The sequence below is a fragment of the Benincasa hispida genome, chromosome 11 (genome assembly GCF_027475165.1).
Source record: "Benincasa hispida cultivar pf3 chromosome 11, pf3_genome.v1.1, whole genome shotgun sequence".
NCBI lineage: Eukaryota > Viridiplantae > Streptophyta > Magnoliopsida > Cucurbitales > Cucurbitaceae > Benincasa > Benincasa hispida.
The window spans coordinates 23,558,488-23,576,905 of NC_143488.1; the positions used below are offsets into that span (position 1 = coordinate 23,558,488).

An 18,418-nucleotide genomic window follows, 5' to 3' on the forward strand; every position below is an offset into this window, starting at 1 on the left:
TATAAATAGCACCCCAAGAATTCACTTTAGCTCATAACAAAAATTCCCTTAAAAAAGATGTTAGGAAGAGTGTTTGAGGAAAAATTTAGAGAAGGCCTTGCATTGATCATGAAGAGCATGCATTGATAGCAAGAACCATGCGTTGATAAAAAAGACAAAAGGTGTAAGTGTTGTTCGAGCGTTGAGGGCAAACTGTAATATCAAGTTTAAACGAGGAGTTCTCCCAAACTACTCGTGCAAATCAGGTGATTCTTGAGCTAAAATCTCAGAAATTGAGTGTAGTTTCTGGTTACTTAAGAAAATTCTAAGTTAAGGGCGGTCAAAATTGAAGGAAATCGAGAAATGTTCATAGAATCGGGAACAGCTAGGCAAGGTAAAGAAATCTTGAAATTCTAAGCTCTTGAGTTGGAATTTGAAGCTCAAATTTTAAGGTAAGTTGAGACATTTCTAAACATATTTGTAGAAGAAAGTGTCTCAAAATAAGGTCTGAAATAATGAGTAATCTAAGCTTCAAAATGAATCTAGAAATTAGGATTCAAGGCATACCAGGGAACTTGGAAAGAAAGAAAGGTTCCATTAAAACAAGGTGAGTGGTTTATATTTTTGAATGTTTGGATGTATTAAATATTGGTACCAGTTTGGTAAATTTGACATGATTTGAAAATGTGTTTTCTTGGATTATAATTATTGTTCTTTTGTTTGAGTAACTATTTTCTCTGTGAGTTTTGGTTTGGATGTTTATTCCTATTAGTTTGACTGGAATCTGAAAATTGTACTCGGGATATTATTAGCATACTTCATGGACGTTTGATTGAAATTGTCAATATATCTGACTGGGATTATCCACGTGCCCAAGTATGTCTAGTAGGAATTGTCGACATGTGTACATTTGACGGGTTGTGTGGGGTACTGGAAATTGTTTTCTCAAACTGGTTTATAATGATTAGCTACATATGGAGGATTGTGTGATCATGCCAATTTCGTCTCGTTTATTACATTGAATTTATATATTCGATGGTCTTAATGTTGTGATATTGCTTTCCCAAAAATGTTTTGAAAGTAAATAATATTTTTCACTGAGAAATCTTGCTCACGTTTTTCGAATGTTTTTCTAAATCCCCCCTCCCCCCCCACCCCCATGTATCAGAACGAGGGCGGTGGATTTTTCTTAGAACCAGTCAACGGAGTGATTATGGAAATCACCTGTCTCGACAGCTGTATTAGGAGGATTCAGACACATGGTAGCAGTGTAACCTTATAATGGATAAATGATAATGTATTGTATAAAACACTTCTAATTGAAATAACTCATTTATGATTTGTAATAGGAAAAGAAAAAAAATCCTAGACAGTAGAAGTTCCTAATATCTATAGTCCTCACATTCCCTTTCGGGTTAGAGGGGTGAGCTCAGGAGGGGGTGTGACACTTAAGGAGCAAGATGTAATTTCGGGGGTAAAACATCTTTTTACCTAGCCGTTATTACGAACAACCTTTGAAGGGTCGAATTACTGATTATGGTTAAATCAAGTGGACACAAATATATCTATAGTGAGGAGAGTGTAACTATCGAGCTATAGTGGTGTGACTCGGTAGTTAATAAATATTGATTAATTCGGTCTAAAGAGTTTTAACCAGTTAATCTCAAATCATTGGAGCTCATGATCTGTAAGTTCATAAGGTCCCTTTACTAGCTCATAAAACGTGAACACCTTGAATTAGTAAATTAAGTGAATTTGAAATGATTTCAATTTGAAGTCTTCAATTGAATTTAGGGTTTCAATTTGAAATGTTCAAATTCTAAATTAGGATTTGAATTTTAATTGTTCAATTTCAAATTAGGGTTTGTATAATTATATTCGATATAATTAATGTTTAATTTATCGAAATTAAATGAAATTGGAGAGTTTATAATATTTAAATATTAAATACATGAATAAGATTTATGTTCAAAATTAGGTGTTTGATTAAATTAATATTTGACATTAAATTATTATTTAATTAAATTAAAGTCAATTAATTTTTCAATTTTAATTCAGTTTTAGAAATTGAAGTTTACAATTGATTTAATTTTGAATTAAATCAAATTTAAAATTGAAAAATAAAGATTGATAGTGGACTTTTTCATTTTTTAGGAAAACTTGAGTTGAACTCACTTAATTCTAACACCTAGCCCATTAGCAAGGAAGAAAGAGGTATCAATCAACATTACAGCTGATTAGTTGCATGTATCTGATACATAAAATACCTCAATTTAATCTGAGATGTATAGGTTTTTTGTTGAAAAACTGGTTTTCCGTAGAAAATTATTTTTTTTCCCTCAAAAACGCTCTCTCATCCCTTCACATTTCACTTCAATCTTGAGTTTTACTATTCAAATTTAAGATTGAGAATAGTAGGTAAGATCTCTTGGTGGTTCACAGAGGTTTTGAAGCTGAGAATTCGAAAAGAGCAGCTTGGATTTGGATGGTTCTACAAAGGTATGATGTTCTTGAAACCCTTTCCTGAAAAATTTAGTTTTGCATGTTTTTAGAACTTAAATTAAATGTAATTAGAGTGCTTATTGATTCTGATTACTTCCGTTGCATGATTCTACATCCTATTATATATCAATTTAGACCCTGAACTTGGAGAGTTGTATCAATTTAAACCTCAAACTAATAATTGTATCAATTTAAACACTGAACTTTCATAAGTACATCAATTTAAACCATGAACTTTCATAAGTATATCAATTTAAACCCTGAATTTTCATAAGTATATCCAAATAAAACATAATGGATGGCTTAAATTGATAGAGTTAGAAATTTCAGGGTTTAAATTGATATACTTATAAAAGTTCAGTATTTAAATTGATATAATTATTAGTTTGAGGTTTAAATTGATACAATCCCCAAAGTTCATAATTTAAATTGATATAATTATTAGTTTAAGATTTAAATTGATATAATCCCTAAAAGTTATGGGTATAAATTGTTGTTTTTTATAAGAAGATATTTCAATCTATAAATAAATAAACCACCCACTTTCTTTGAAGTTTTAATTTTTTTTTATATTAATGTTAGGTCTATGTTACTAATATTTGATTAATATTTTTATTATATTTCGATTATTTTTTATGATAAACCGAAATGTCAATTTATTCATCATGTCAATATCAAACTCAATGACATATAAAAATGTGATAGAATTGTTGACATATGGATGAAAACTTAAAACCTTTTCATTTAAAGTTTTAGGAGTTGTATGGACACAAAATATTTTGATTAAACTTTTGTGAAGTTGAATATTCTGAGTTTAAGGAGCAGGATTCAAGTATGGGTTCAAATAGTTTATGTTTGGGATACAAACTATTTATCTAGGTTGTATTTGAGGTGCACACCATTTTAGTCTAGATTTGGAAAGTCTGCATTTAAGGTCTAAATTATTTTAGTTCAAGTTTAGAGTTTATGTGTTGGGGTTATTGCTGATATATTTAACACAAAGTTCTTAATTTTGGAAGTGTATAAAAGCATTCTCTAACTCTATAGTATTACACAAAAATGTATATCTATGAACGATAGTTGCAAAGTATAGGCCACCACCAAGATGACACAAAAATAATATTGTCAAAACTCAGATACATGATTACCAAAGAAAAAAAAAAAAAGAAGAAGAAGAAAAAGAAGAAGAAGTTAGATTATCATTCAAAACTAATTCAAAAAGAATGGTTGATCAAGATCAAGCCTATTTTTGTCCATAAACTTACAATACTAAAATAAGTTATTATTGAAGAAATTTAATTCCTAGAAGAAGCGTTTAATCGCTTTATGCTTTAAATTTTGTTTAGAAATAAAATTCAGAAAAGCAAAAATCAGCGAATTAAAAAATCAAAAACATACTTTAATTTCAATGATTAAGAATGAAAAGGTAATGGGAAGGTATTACTTTTGTAGAAACTCTTTTCTCCAACAAATCAAACTTCTCCTCATCTGTGGGAACGCTTTTAAAAGGGTTTCCTCGCTATGACTATAGAAATGCCGACTTGTGGGGGTCTCTTTTGAAAAGATAAGGGAAATAAGAGGAGGGGCATTTTTCTTAGAGAAATTTTCTCTATGTAAAATTGAGAGAGAATAATAGAGAGGAAAATTCTTCAGCAATTATGCAACTATTTCAAAATGTCAGTGAGGTTGTATTTAAAAGAGAGAAATAGAGTGTAATTCCCCACTCTCCACTCCCGACGCTCTCACTCTCCTTTATTAAAGGGAGTAATATTTAGTTAATTAATATAAATAAATAATAACTAATTAAATAATTTAATGAAATATCTTATATTTAATTAAATGAGTATTTGAATCATATTCAAATGTGTAATTCTCTCATAACCTATAATATTAATATGAATCTCATTCATATTAACTTTTAATCTATAGTTTTATTATTCAAATACAATAAATATCCAATATTATATAGTTTAATTTTGAACCTTATTCAAAATTAACTATATTATAATATAACTAATATATTATATTGATTATATCATATACGATTAACATATATTTCACTAAATTATTTGAACATTTCAAATTATTCTTTTAAAACTTTTGGTCCTTGTTAATCTGTTGTGAGCTAGTAAGGAGACTTCATGAACCTATAGATTATAGGCATCAATGATCCGAGATTAATTAATTAAATTCTTTAATTACTTAACCAACATTCATTAACTATGGGGCCTACCACTATAGACCTATAGTTGTTGGACACGTTTGGAATGACTTGAGAAAAAAATGTTTTTTAAAAAACTCATTTTTATTTAAACACCTTTGTAAAAACTTATTAAAATACATTTAAAAAGCTATGTTAAGTGATTGCCAAAAACTCCATTTTCTTCCAATTGATTTATTTTTTAAATCAAACACTTGAAAATGTATTCTAAACACACCCACACTCTTATGCACTGTAAAACATGTTATATTCATGAATATAAGTATTACACGTTAGTCAATCATTCACGTGTTGTTTGTAATTATAGCTGGGTCAAATGTCTATTTTACCCCTGTAATTACCTATATATCCTTAAGTATCATTGATTCTCTAATGAATAATTTATTTATGGTCCAATCATAATCCAAGTCCCTCTCGGACCAATGAGAGGGGTGGGTCCCATTGTTCAGGTCTCGCAGTAAGGACTTAAAGGGAACTACTCTTATACTTACCCTATACGAGAAGAAGTGAATTCCATCTTGCAAAGTTATGTTCTCAACTCCCTACTTGATCAAGTCCCCAGGTAGGTTTATTGAGTCGACGACTCGGACCACTCTCACCCATGTAAATCAAAGGACGAGCTCTCAATGGCAGAAGTTCATAACTCACTCAGGATTAAGATCGAGTTACATATGATCATCCTATGAAATATTAATATCTTCGGTCAATATAGTTACAAAGAGATGATTTCACGGTTCAGTCTCATAAAAACTCATTGTATAGGATATCCCCACTTGCATATCTCGATATGAACGATCTGGATCACATCGTTTATAACAATTACAAAGTAGTCGTATCCACAGTGTTACCAGGATAGGACACCAAACCTTATCTATATACCAGAGATCCTTTAGATTATTACTTGAACATGATCTATCTATATGTTAACTAGATGTTATTTAAGTGTCATGTAAACAACCTTGGATTTTGATTTATTGAATTTAGTTATGCAAAGTTAAAATACAGAATAAAATGATAAATTATTTTATTAATAATAAATAAATTGTTTATTTATTTACCAACCATGAGTTTAAGGCATAAAACCTAACAATTATATCATATGAATTCAATAAAAATGTATAAGTTAACTTAAAAGATTCCTTGGGGATTTTTTTTAATCTTATTCTCTAATTCAATTTCATGAGTATTCTTTTTTACATGTATACACAATTTTCTTGCTCTAAACATTGATGTTGACTAGGAAAAATGTATTTCACAAAGTCATTTTGATTTAAACACTTTTTATAAAAAGTTGTTTAAAATAAAAATATTCAAATATTTGGGTACAATTTCTGATTTTATACATAGTTTGTTCGGATTGCTATACACTTAGGCCACGTTTACCCCAATGAAAGGTTAATAAATCTAAAAAGTGGGTCCATTTGAGTGCTACTTTGGTGTTGTTTACTTATGTTCTACATCCGTACTGATACATGGAGCCCACTTCCAAATCTGTAATCAAAGAACACAAACTTATTGACGAGCAGAGTATGCTTAATCCAATTGTATCTGAAAATTACATTGTATCATTACTAACGGTTACTGTTATGATTACCATTATTGTTACTGCTCTAAAGGAAAAATTATAAATTTTGATTTTTTACTATTACCGTTACTGTTTGACCTTCAGAGATAACAGTTAACGTAAATGTGACAAAATTCATAATTTTAAATAAATACGATAAAAAGTAATCTAATTACATTTGCGATTCAAGCTCATTACAATTGATCAATCAATGGAATTCTATTACGATTATACCAATTTTCATTATGGTTTGGTAAACGTGGCCTTAAAGTATTTCTATTAATGTCAAATTACTATAAAAAAAAAAGACTATTAAACACTATGAACTAGTTGCCAGAGTGATCACGATAATTGGTTGTCGAAGTTAGTTGCATAGATGGTCGCGGGAGGTGATCGCCACACGATAATGGGCATTGGAATTGGTCATCGACATGTAGAGTCAATGGAAACATTAAAGGGAGAGAGTTGATTATCTTTAACTACTGAGTTGTAAATATTGTTACTTTAACAAAATGTGGGTTAAAATAATCCTTACCCTCCTTTTTCTTAAAACACGCCACAAACGGCCGTCCTTAATATGTAAGGCTTCATGCACATGATTTGGAATTCGAATAGCCCTGACATCTCCTCTTGTTTGGAACAATTTCTAAGAATGAAAACCATCCCCAAAAAATTTCTTAGGAGAATTCTCAAGAGGTCAACCAATATATAATTACTTAAAGCTAATCACATTTAATTTTAGAGTTCTTATGGTTGAACCACCGAAAAGAAATGTGTACTTTGTTGGTAGCGACAAGCTATCAATTCTTGTAAGCATTTCTTAACCATATTTTTATATTTTCAAGATCACTCTCATTCGAATGTGATCTCAATTTATTCATATATTTCTATTGAATCTTGGCATTATGTGGCTATGGTAGGGTATTATAATCACCCATTAATCTTTTGAAATTGTAGTGATCAGACATTTAAAGATTACATATGGCACTATCTACCAATGAACCTTGGTGTCTTCTTCTAAGGAGAAAAACAAGATAAAAACAACGAACGAACAACCCTTCCAGCCACTGGCTGCCCCATGGTTGAGAAAGCGACTAACCCAAGGAAGACCACTTACAAAACAAACCTCAACATGTCTTGTAATTTAATTTCAACTATACAAATAATTAGCTTATAACGATGGTACTTAGAAAAAAAAAAAATAAAGCCTTTTAACAATTTTATATAGGAAAGTTTTACCGATAGAAAAAATATTGAATTATTTATAAAAATAATAAAGAAAAAAATATTGATAAACACATAGCCTTTTATCATCCATTATCAATGATAGACTTCTATCAGTTTCTATCATTGATAGACATTGATAAACTTCTATTTGCATCTATCAAAGAAGATTAAATTTTACAATTTTGTGTAAATAGTTTTCCTTATCTTTCAAGTTTTTAAAATCCCCCATCTATATACTAATTATCAACACATAAATCATTAGAAATAATATATCTTAGCTAAATCACAAAAAATCATTTGATTTTCTCCTAACTTGTTCTATTATGTTTAAAATTAAAATTTATCAAACACTTAGAGTATGTTTGATAACATTCTCATTTTCTGTTTTCCATTCCCAATTTTTCAGTTTCCAATTTCTTCTTTTTTTTAGAACAAGAAACAAGAATATATTTGATAACTATTTTTGTTTTTTGTTTCTAAAAAAAAAAGAAATAAAAACATAAACTTGTTTGATAACTATTTCTTGTTTCTTGTTTTTTTCATTGTTTTTTCTCTTGTTTTTTTCTTTTTTTTTAAACAATATCAAATAAAAAGAGAAGATGTGCCATACATTTGGTCGAGATAGAGGATAAGGTTTCGTGAGAACAATTATTTATTTCTATTTCAACTCGTTTTTTTTTCTTAAGAAAAAAGCGAGGAAGTGGGAGGAGAAATGACAAGAAGATATTGTAACATCCATTTAGAAGAGTTAATGGAAGCCGAAGTTCATTTTAGTCATGGTGCTAGGAAATAGAATCCTAAAATGACACCTTATATCTCTACAAAACGTAAAGGTATTCATATTATAAATCTTACTAGAACTGCTCGTTTTTTATCAGAAACTTGTGATTTAGTTTTTGATGCAGCAAGTAGGGGCAAACAATTCTTAATTGTTGGTACCAAAAATAAAGCAATGGATTTAGTAGTCGGGGCTGCAACAAGGGCTTGGTATCATTATGTTAATAAAAAATGGCTCAGAGGGATGTTAACAAATTGGTCTACTATTTCTTGTTTCTTGTTTCTTGTTTTTTTTATTATTTTTTTCTCCTATTTTTTCCTTGATTTTTATAATAATATAATATAAAAAGAGAAGATATTTCATACATTAAACACCGAAAATGATATTTTCAAAAGTTTATGTCATCTAATACAAGTAAGTCCTAATGAAAATTAAATATTAACAAATTGTATCCTATTTTTCATATGTTGCCCAAATTTGATCGGCACTTTTATCTCTAACTCGAGCCATTTGTCTTAACTGATGTCAAGTTAAGTCTAACTTAATTATATTGTTACGTAAATATCGTGGTTGCAAAATATTAAAATTAAGCTAAATGAAGGTCTTAGTTGGTAAAATTTATATATATGAGAAAAGTCTACTCAATTTTAAATATATTAAATGTTAGAATTAAGATAATATATAAATGTGTATATTGCAAAATATAATAATCAAAAGTTGAAATAAAAAAAATTAGTATACATATTGAAAATTAAAATAATATATAAATCTAAATATAGGAGAATTTAAAAATTCAAAATTAAAATAAAATATAAATATAGTAAAACTATTTTTGTAAATAGAAAAATCAATAAATAAAATAAATAAAATATAAAAGATGAAATAAATATAAAAAACAAAGAATAAATAAAAGTTTCATCGTTAAAATTTGAAATATTAACATACATATTGAAAATCAAGATAATATATAAATCTAAATATAGGAGAATTTAAAAATTCAAAATTAAAATAAAATATAAATATAGTAAAACTATTTTTGTAAATAGAAAAATCAATAAAGAAAATAAATAAAATATAAAAGATGAAATAAATATAAAAAAAAAAAGAATAAATAAAAGTGCCATCGTTAAAATTTGAAATATTAACATACATATTGAAAATCAAGATAATATATAAATCTAAATATAGGAGAATTTAAAAATTCAAAATTAAAATAAAATATAAATATAGTAAAACTATTTTTGTAAATAGAAAAATCAATAAAGAAAATAAATAAAATATAAAAGATGAAATAAATATAAAAAAAAAGAATAAATAAAAGTGCCATCGTTAAAATTTGAAATATTAACATACATATTGAAAATCAAGATAATATATAAATCTAAATATTGGAGAATTTTAAAATTCAATATTAAAACAAAATATAAATATAGCATTTTTTAAATATAAAATTAATAATTAAAATATGAAAGATGGAAATAAATATAAAAAAAGAAAAAAGAAAAAAAAGAAAACAAAATAAAAGTGCCTATCTTAGGATTTGAACTCATAATCAAGAAGTGGAAGGAAATTGTGCAAATGCAAAGCTATCAATAAGCCAAGAATGTATTTAAATAAATGAACCAGTTTAATATAAGATAGAAATAAAATAATTGTAGTTTCTCAATATTTGTCTATTGTTTAGGAACATTCCTCAAATTTTAGAAACAAGAAATGAGAATGACTATCAAACAAGTTCGTTTAAAAAAAGAAAAAAAACAAAAAGAGAAATAGAAAATAAGAAATGAGAACGTTTCAAACGGATCCTTATATGCTTGATAGGTACTATCAAAATTATTTTAAAAGCTACAAAAATTCCAAGTGGGCCCTTATATTATGCATTATACTGCAAATAATCCATTAACAGTCTAATTAGTAAATCTGAAATAACAATGTTAATAACAATCCACAAAGGCATTATTTAAATTGGTGAAAGTTTAAAGAAACTGTGTGATTACGGACCAACGTAACATTTAACCCTTTTTTTTTTTTAATACTGTGTATTATCTATGGTGTAAAATTTTGGTCGAAATACTCCAAATTTTGTTAGAGGTAGATTTCGTTTTTCTTCCCATTTCAACGATATATCGTCTAAATTTCGAGTTTTTTTAGGAATTAATTATATTAGCTCACTTCAATTCTTCTAGATTTTATTGTATAATTTCACACGCTAATGTCATTTTCAATTACCACTACACCCCGCTCTACCTCTGTCATACTTAATTCCAAGTCTTTCTTTCTTCTTCTTCTTTTTTCTTTTTTTTTTTTACTTTGAACTTTTTTCTGTTTTCCAAAATTCATATAATTATTTTTTTTTAATTTTTCAATTGCAACCAATTTACAATTTTCCAAACATTTTTTAATCTTCCTATATTTTATCCTTTTAAGTTTTTATTTACTTATTTTCCATTTTCCATCAAATTTTACAATCCTTTATTTATTTATTTATTTATTTTGCCTTTTCATTTAATTCCTTCCATCAATTTTCCATCTTTACCAAACAACTTCTAAATCACAAAATATATCATTTTTATTATGTTTTCATATTTCATATTTATTTTTTATTATTTTGTACCACCTATAAATACCCATCCCATTTTCACCTTCTTCACACTAATGAATTATATCCACCAATAAGCTACATGTTGATCGTACGAATCTTGTCATTTTCATTAAAATAATTATTTTCAACAATTTCAGTATAAGATAGACTTAGGAGTAACATTGTATTTAAATTAAAATTATCAAGATTGTGAATTAGACGCTTTTAGTATTAGGCCTTTACGTTTTATAATAAATAATTTACTATTATTTTATATGCAAATATTTCGTGTCTCTTTTAATTTTACAATTAATTATCAATATTTGATATTATTTTGTAATTATTTTTTAATTTCCTTTTTGAATTTCTGCTTACGTATTGACATTTACAATATGCTTTCTAAAAATAATGATAAAAAATGGTCAATTATAATCTAAGTTATAATCAAGGTTTCACTAACTAACTATTACAATTTCAATCCATTCCTTAAAATTCTCTAACATTTTCATCGACATCAATGATTTTATAAAATTGAGACCATCTAGATATTTTCATCGACGACAATATTTCCAACTTAGTATTATCATAAATTTAGGCATGATGTTGGTATGCATGCGCAATCCTTTTGTAGTGTGGGGCGGCCTGGGAACGAGACAAACTAATATCTTAAACTTAACAAGATGGTGGGAACTCCAAGCTACCAGGAGAGTATTGACAGACCAAAACCTAGGGTTAATTTTTTAGCTTGAGGTTATTTATTTATTTATTTTACAATGATAGCATACTGAGTAAAAAAAAAAAAAAGCCTTACAACTCGAGGTCAAGACACTAAAAAGAAAAACATAAGGACGTAACTATATGAAAAAAAATGCAAAACTCGAGTAAAGAAAACAGGACAATGTAAGAAAAAAAAAATTCATAAGAATATATCTGAAAATATGAGGGAAGTCCAAAGAACCTCCTACACGGACACCAAAGAAAAACATTCAACTAGACACCGTATAGGAGGTTGTGAACGAGAGCCATGTGTTGTATAATTTGAGTGCATGCAATATCACAAGTGTATGGTGTCAGTTGGGTTATTCTGTCTTGTGTAGGTCCAATCCAAAATTACAAACAAGATCAATCCTGAATTGGTGGAAGAAAAGGCTGAGGTTCAACCATGATCATGAAGGGATCCTCAAACACGTGTATGGCACAACTTCTTTCAGGCTGTGTATGTTGGGTTTTATGTCCTAAAAACTCGTAGTTTGTAAAATAATAAACATTTTCTATTATCAATATACTTGTTATTGATCTCATAAATTGTATGAAAGTCTAAATTCAATAAACTAAGACCCATGACTATTGTATGAGTACTTGAACTTTATGTGGAGACATAAGAGCGGATCGGGTTCGAGTAAATAGTCAAAATGATCTATGGTACATGAATGAGGTTGGGTACCTTATTCTAGTGACACCATTGGATGCAGCCTACTCTGTAGTTGTTACAAAGAGTCGTAAAGTGCTACATACGATGTGATCCTAATTCGAACATGTTATAACATGAGGAGTGGGGGCGTCCGATGCAATGAGTTTGCATAAAATCAGGACCAAGAAATAAGTCACTCTTACTTTATAATGTTGTTTACTGTTTAAGACTGACTATTTCACCTAAATGACCTAGGTAACTCGATCTTAATCTTGAGCTAACTATGAACTCCTGTTTATTCGAGATTGCCCTTAGATTTGCATAGTTGATGGTTGGCTCAACAACGCTAACTCAATAAGACTCCCATTTCAGGGGTAAGACCGGATAGATAGCTGGGGACATAGGGTGCAAGACGGAGTTCACGTCTACCCGATTTAGGGATAGGAGAAAGGTTGTTCTCTTAAGTACTGAATCCAATTCTTGAACAATGGGCCTTACCCTCTCACTCGGTTGAGAGAGTTTGGTTTAGTGATTGGATCATAAACCAGTTGTTCATTAGAGGATCAGTAGAGACTTGAGGAATAAGATGTAATTTTGGGGGTAAAACAGATATTTTACCTAGCCGTTATTACGAACAACCTGTGAAGGGTCGACTTGCTGATTATGGTTTAAATCATATGGACATAATATATCTACAGTGAGGGAAGTGCAACTATGAGTTTTAATGGAGTGACTCATTAGTTAACGAATGGAGATTGATTTGGTCTAATGAGTTTAGTCAATTAATTTCGGATCGTTGGAGCCCATGATCTGTAGGTCTGCGAGGTCTCCCTACTAGCTTGTAATGGACTAGCTCTAGAATAGCGTGATAAGTTAATTTGAAACGTTCAAATTAGAATTAAGGGATTTAGTAATTATATGGGATATAATTATATATTTAATTTTAGAATTAAACGAAGTAGGAAAATTTATATATTTAAATATGATTTAAATATATAAAGATGGATATGTGTTAAAATAATTTAATATTTGATATTAAATTAATTAAGTTTTATTTAATAATTAATTTATGAAATTAATTAAATTTTTATTTTTAAAATCAAAATAGATTTTATAAAATCAAATTTTTAATTTTAGATAAAAATTAGAAAATTGGAAAACCAAAAACACACAAAATAGAAAAAAGAGTTTTTCCATTATCCATCACCTAAATAGCTCACACATGAAGCATTAACATTGCCTTGTCTTCTCCAAGCATGAGCTGCAACTCATGCAACTCTTCTCTTTGCATGTTGATCTGCAATATAATGAAGAGGGTGGAGTGAAAATCGGACTTGCAATCCATAGAAAATTTTAGAGAAAATTCGGTTTGAAGAAAGGTTCTTCAACAAGGTTGCTGCAATGAGCATTTCTTCTTCTACCCTTGATTCAAGCTTGTTTTGAGTCCCACAACTCAATCTAGAGTACCAAAAGAATAGTGGGGAAGATCTTGAGGTGGTCTACAATATGATTTGGAGAAGATAGCAGCTGGTGAAGGAGCTTTGAAGAAGTTCTACAAGGGGTATGTCTTGAAGCTCACTTTTTCTACAAAAGCATGTTTTATATTTTGCCAAAATTAGTAAATTTGAGTGCTTAGATGATCCTTGTGCTTCCGCTGCTGTTGATACAATCCTACAGTGTAGATCAGAAAGATTGAGGAAAACTCTTCATTCAGATAAGAATTCTCTCTCTCACTTCACTGAAATTCTCTCTGCTTTTCTCTCTTACTTGATAGTTGTTCCTCTTTACTCGATGAGTATCTGTTCTTTACTTGATGAGTTTTTGTTCTTTACTCGATGCAACTCGATGAGTATTGATCTTTACTCGATGCAACACGATGAATATTGATCTTTACTCACTGCAACTCGATGAGTATTAATTTTTATTCGATGCTACTCGATGAGTACTATTCTTTACTCGATGCTCCTAAAACGTTGTGATTTGAATATAAAATCATGTTTTCGTTGATTTGCAGAGAAACAGATGAAGATTGAAGAAGAAGATAAGGAGAAGAAGAAGGAACAATCAGAGTTATATGGTTCTGCCAATAAGCTTACGTCCACAGGAAGATTCTTTTTCTTTCTCTCTTGAAGATTGCTTACAGTAGTTGTAGTTTACGGAAAATTAGGAAGTATGATGAATACTATGTTACTTTATTCTGATCAGTAAGTATTTATAATACATACCATCTGTCAGTTACATGATATATAAAGTTTGTTATGTAAACTAAACTAGTTGAAATGTATTTGAGTCACTGTTTTTACATAAAGTAGTATGAGTCGAGTATTATCCTTGAGATTGAGTAATTTTTAGTTCGATCGAATACATAGATGCTATAACATTTAATTTGATCGAGAAAACACAAACAATAGACTGAATGAAAACTAAGGACCTGTTTGGATTGACTAGAGAAAAATATTTTTTTCAAAAATTTATTTTTATTTAAACTCTTTTGATACAAAAACTATTTAACGTATACTAAAAGCTATTATAAATTATTGTCAAATACTTCCATTTTTAAGAATCCCACTTGACAATGATGATACAAAAACTAGTCATCCCATATACTCTGGCGCCAACGCATCTGAATATTGTTTTGACATCTTCAAGCAAGATAGAACGGATATTAGCAAGAAATATTAATAAATAATGTCCCAGCATTATCACGAAACATAGAACAAAAACATAGTATCATTAGGAAAGGAGTAAGAAAAAAAAATAAAGGTTAGAAAACTTTTAGTCTCTAAACTTCTTTGAAAGTATAACGATTTAGTCCATGTACTTTTAATTTTATAATAATTTAGTCTCTAGGTTTTACTATGTAATAATTTAGTCCATCTATTTTTAAATTTGTAACAATTTAGTCTCAATGTAAACAAATCTATCAAAATTAAATATCTATTTTTATTATTTTATGTTACAGACTTTGTATTTTATAAAAATATTGAATTCCTATTAGTTTATTGGTTTATTTATGCAAGATATTTCACTAAATCTTAACATCAGTGACTATAATAAAGACTAAATTGTTACAAATTTTAAGATACAAGAACTAAATTGTTACATAGTAAAGTTCAAGGAGTAAACTGTTACAAAATTGAATGTTCAGGGACTAAGTTGTTATAAATTAAAGTTTGGGAACTAAATTGTTATTTTTACGAAAGTTTAGTGACGAAAAGTGATTTTTAACCAAATTTAAACCAACAATATCATAATTAAACTTTTTTTTTTTTTTTTTTTACACTACATGGTGTGAGGGATCAAACCTCTAAGTTCATAATTGATTTTACATACTTGATGCTAGGTAAAATATGTATAATTTGGCACATAATTGAAATCGTCAGAGTAGATAGCGCTAAACTAAGGCCTCGTTTGTTCTACAAAATTTTCCATGGAATTTGAGGCAAGCATTTGAAAAAAGAGCATTTCATGATTCTTGCCCCTTATATTACTCGTACCGTACTTCTTTCTTCAGAAAAACTATCCTTATTTATTTTGCATCATTTTATTTAATAAAATATAGTTTAATTAATTAATATTAATTATTTATTACTATTAAATTTAATTAATTATTAAACTAGATATTATTTACACGGAATGAATTTCAACTAATACCTTTATAATTAATATTTTAGTTTAATTTAAGTATTTAATATAAATAATTATTAGTTATCAATATTCTAAATAATTTATATTAATTTAATTATTTTAAGTAATTAATTTAAATAATTTAATTATATTTAATAGAAACTTATTCATTTTATTTTTATCTTAATTGATTAAATAATTAAATAATTATTAATTTTTGATTTTTTATATATAAAATAGGTAAATTAAATATAAATATTTAAATTCCAAATATGAAATATCTTTACCTATCCAAATATACATTTAAAACAACGGCATTAATTGGCAAATAGAGAGGGAAAGATAATATTTTAGTAAAATACAGAATTCATAAATATGTGGCCAACTAAAAATCGACTGTGTATATTTAATATCTATATATTGGCATTTGGAATTGGCAACCTCTCGCAGAAATGACGATTCTACCCTCCATAGCAATTAAATAAAGAGTGTGGTGTGGGAGACTTATCCCAGAAAGAACGGCAAAACCTCAATCAAATCCTTGTGAGAAAATGACGACTATACCCTTCTAAGGAGGCTTCTCCGAAATCACACAGCCTGCAAATCCGCATCAGCTAATTAATCTTCATTAATTATTATCTGTACCTTAGTTGGCTTCCATGGCCGCTCCTTCTCCGAAACCCCATTGACATTATTATTCTTCTTTCTTCTTCTTCTTCTTCTTCTTCTTCTTCTTCTTCTTCTTCTTCTTCTTCACTCTTCACCCATATATATGCCCCATTCCACTCCTACTTCTTCACCTCGAACTCACACCCAAGTCCTAATCCTTAATCCGATCTCACAATCTCACTCCAAAATGGCATTTGGCGCAGAGCAATCGGGATTCCAGGACTGGCTGCCGACGATGGCGCAGAGGCTCGGCGGCGAGGGGCTGATCGGGGAGCTTTGCAATGGTTTCAATCTTCTGATGGATAGAGAGAAGGGGGTGATCGATTTCGAGAGCTTAAAGAGGAACGCGGCGGCGCTAGGGCTGGCGGATCTGAGCGATGAGGATCTGAGATCAATGTTGAGGGAAGGGGATTTTGACGGCGATGGTGCTCTTAATCAGATGGAGTTTTGTGTTCTTATGTTTAGATTGAGCCCTGATTTGATGGATGAGTCATGGTTCTTGCTCGAGGAGGCTCTGAACCAAGAATTCAAGGATTTTTGTTGATTTGTTCTTTTTTTTTTTTCTTTTTTGTAATTAATTACTGATTTTCTTCTCGATTTATTGAATTTATATGGAAAGAGAAACCGAAAATAAATGAATAACTTTTACTATTCAGCTTTCTATTTCATCACACTAACTTGTGTTCAATTTTTTGTCTTCCCTTTTTGTTAAACCCACTCAAAAATCTTACCCAAAAAAACTCTAAAAAATTACTAATTTCGACACAAATTAAGGAGTTGTTTGGAGTATTGAAATGATATAGAATGTGAGTAGTTCGTAATGGGCCTCCAAACACTTGACATGATACAGAAGAATATCATGTTGGGCCTCAAACAACCCTTAAGTTTTATACTAAAATCATTTTACATTAATGAATAATAAAATAATGGAAAAAATAAAACACAGTAATCTCATAAATATAAAAAGATGTAGAAGATATAAGCGTAAAAAAATAAAAAGAAAAAAAACCAATTCCACTACGAATTGAAGTTTGCTGGATGGATGACTCAAAAATTAGGCAAAAAATATGAAAAATCCGATTTTTGAAAAAAATGTCAAGTGACTCTTTTTTGATGTCAAATTCGAGTAAAATTACCAAAATATAGTTGAATGCATGCGGAAAAACAGTCTCACTCTCACTTGTCTCGTTTTCTCTTTTTTTTTTCTCTCACAAATCACTATGTCTCTCGCTCTTGCTCGTCTCTTTCTTCTCACTCTCTTTTTTTTTCTACACACAAATCACTATGTCTCGTTCTTGCTCTTTCTTCGTTTCCTCACTCACCAAATCACTCCTCTCTCGTCTCTTGCTCACCGGAGTTGGTATCGTGGACGAAGAAGAATAAGACGTACAGAGGAGAAAAAACCAGAGAAGAAAAAGACAATGTGCAGAGGAAGATTTTTCGCACTGGAGAAGAAGAAAAAGAAAAAAAAGAAGGGCAATACCGTAACTTCACGTGGTCATAACATCAACAAGGGGGTATTTGACATTTTTTTTTCTCAAAAACTAGATCATTTTCCATTTTGGACCTTTAAACTGGGTCTTTTAGGTAATTATCTCCCACCAATTGACCAAAGCTAAATTTTTTTTGTTAAATATTGGCATTGGTGAAATATTAGTTTGTAAATATTGTTATGGGTAATTCCGCAAAAGTTAATCGAGGGCATGATTGGAAAAAATTATCAGAAATAACCTCCTCAAGTTTTTACTTTTCAAAACTAGTATCCTTTTTAAAAACTCGCTAGAATAGTTTTTCTCGGTTTATCTCGTCCAAGATCGGCCACCAAAATTTTGTTAAAAAATTAACTTTTTCTAACTTAT

The 18,418-nt window shown here is 29.2% G+C and overlaps 1 pseudogene across 1 annotated transcript; it reads left to right on the forward strand.

The window, feature by feature from the left end:
- Positions 1 to 16,142: 16,142 nt before the first annotated feature.
- On the forward strand, positions 16,143 to 17,214 carry LOC150032499 (calcium-binding protein KRP1 pseudogene; annotated as a pseudogene). The gene has a single exon (XR_016524724.1). The product of XR_016524724.1 is annotated as a calcium-binding protein KRP1 pseudogene (transcript).
- The last annotated feature ends 1,204 nt before the right edge of the window (positions 17,215 to 18,418 follow it).